Genomic DNA, 2,362 nt, shown 5'->3' with positions numbered 1-2,362 from the left:
AAGGAAGGAAGGAAGGAAGGAGAAAGAGAGAGAAAGAGAGAGAGAAAGAAAGAGAGAGAGAGAGGGAGGGAGGGAGGGAAGGAGGGAGGGAGGAAGGAAGGAAAGGAAGAGAAGGAAGGAAACATGTTTTAAAGAATTTCCCAACCAGAGAATCACAGACTTAAAACAGGCATTCTTGGTAAATATATCTTTACTAACACTCCTGTTTTAATTTCTTTCTCTATAAAATGGAAACAACCAATAATAATGCCAACCTCTCTAGATTGTTACACATAGTAAATGAGTTAGTACATACTCATACATTCATATGCACAGATGTGTCTCAAAACAGAATTTAGGGAGGTAACATGAATGATACCATGTTATGAAGTACTTTAAAATCAATTTACACTCTGATTTCTGTATAGCTTATGGAGAATTATATACAATTAATTTTAATCTGATCTTACTGCAACAAAAAGTTTTAATTCATGGATAAGCAATTTTAACCTTATACATCTCAGAATATCTGACATAAAACATGTGTTTACAACTATCACATTTTAGTACTATTATAGTCCAATTTTGAACAAAGAGGACCTTCCTTCCTTCTTTCCTCTTTCCTTTCTTTCCTTCCTTCTTTCCTTCCTTCTCCCTCTTTTCTTGCTTCCTCCCTCTTTTCTCTCTCAATAGAGAACTAATCAGGGTGTTTACTTGTACAGTTCCCTGTGTTGAGATCACTTGAGCAATTTACATAAAATATAATCTGTTTCCTTGGATCAAGGACCAGTAAGATTCCTAAAAATGTTACCTTTGTTGCTTAATAGTTTATTACCAAAGTCAAAATCATTTTATAGCCATGCTCATTTGCTCTCACATGTACATTTAATGTCAATAATTGATTTAAATTATCAAGTTAATGCAGATATTCTAATCGTTACTATCATTCCTATGATAATTTTGACAATTGAGGATTTCTCTGATCACATACAATAGACAAAAATTATTTAAAATACTGACACTAACCTAAATTGCTCTTAAAATGAATTTGTACATATTTAAGCCATAAATTGATGTTTTTCAAAACATCTCCTCTCTCCTCCCCCCAAAAAAGATTTCTAGCCTAATTTCTTCTGATTCAATAAAGGACTGATTTTCTAAAAGAGAACGAGGTAATACCCCATAGTTGTTCAAAGAGTATTAAAGCTCAATCCTCATTAAATAATGTTTTACATTTAAGCAATGAAAATCTTCAAAGCATTCCCTTTTAATTCTATAAGAAAGCTATTTATGTTTCGTTCATAAATGTTCTGCACGGGGGGAAAAATATCTTTTGAAGCAAAATGTTAAGTATGCAATTTAACATTATAACAATCAGCATACACCAGCTTCTCTCTAAATCCAATTCTAATTCCTAAATGGGACAGATGCTTCTAATAAGGGTGTTTTTCCACTTAATCAACTGGCATATTAATATTGGCAGGATTTAATGGGAAAACTAACCTGTAGCTTTGTACCTTTTATAGCTTTTCCTATTTTGAATATAATACACTTCCAGGAGTTAGTGCATGGGTCAAATTTAATTTCAACAAACATTTCATGTCAACTTACTTCTTGCTGAATCCATATATAGAGAATGCTAAACGTATGGAGAATGTTATATCATATTAATTATATTAATATAGAGAGAAAAATAAAGAGGTAGAATATTGCTTAACCAATTAACACCATAAAATAGTAACATTATTTACTCTCAATCTATTACCAAAAGAAGAAGAAACAAAACATAACATAGGTAATCACATTTATATATTTCTATTAGGTAGTGAAGCATGACAGATTCATCTTTAAAAAAATTTTCATAAAAAACTGACAACAGCTACTTATTAATCTGATCCAGATGCAGGCTATTTGCATGCACTATCTTACATATCAATCTTTGCACATCGGTTATCGCCAGATCAAAATAATCCTCAACGAAGTAGTTATAGGTCCATATATCTGAACACTATGTGACTTTCCTAGGTTTTCCTATTATAGTAATATTCTCCTCTGGAGAAGAAAAGGGTCAAGTTTTCCTAATGGCAAGCAACTGAGCTGAGTTTATAATGCAGCTGAATCAACTTTCATGTGCTGGTAAAATTAAAATCATCCAATCCATTTAGTTTTTCAGTTGCGGTGTTCATATAGTATATGTACCCTGTGGTACTCTGCACTACAATAGAAATGAATGAAGGGCTAGGAAGGCATCTCAGTGTAGAGCACTTGCCTTGCATGCATGAGGCACTGGGTTCGATTCCTCAGCACCACATAAGCAAAAAAGAAAAAAGCCGGAAGTGGCACTGTGGCTCAAGTGGTAGAGTGCTAGCCTTGAGCTGAAGAG

Source organism: Dipodomys ordii, unplaced genomic scaffold (genome assembly GCF_000151885.1).
Source record: "Dipodomys ordii isolate 6190 unplaced genomic scaffold, Dord_2.0 Scaffold4, whole genome shotgun sequence".
NCBI lineage: Eukaryota > Metazoa > Chordata > Mammalia > Rodentia > Heteromyidae > Dipodomys > Dipodomys ordii.
Note: the sequence above shows the minus strand (reverse complement) of the source record.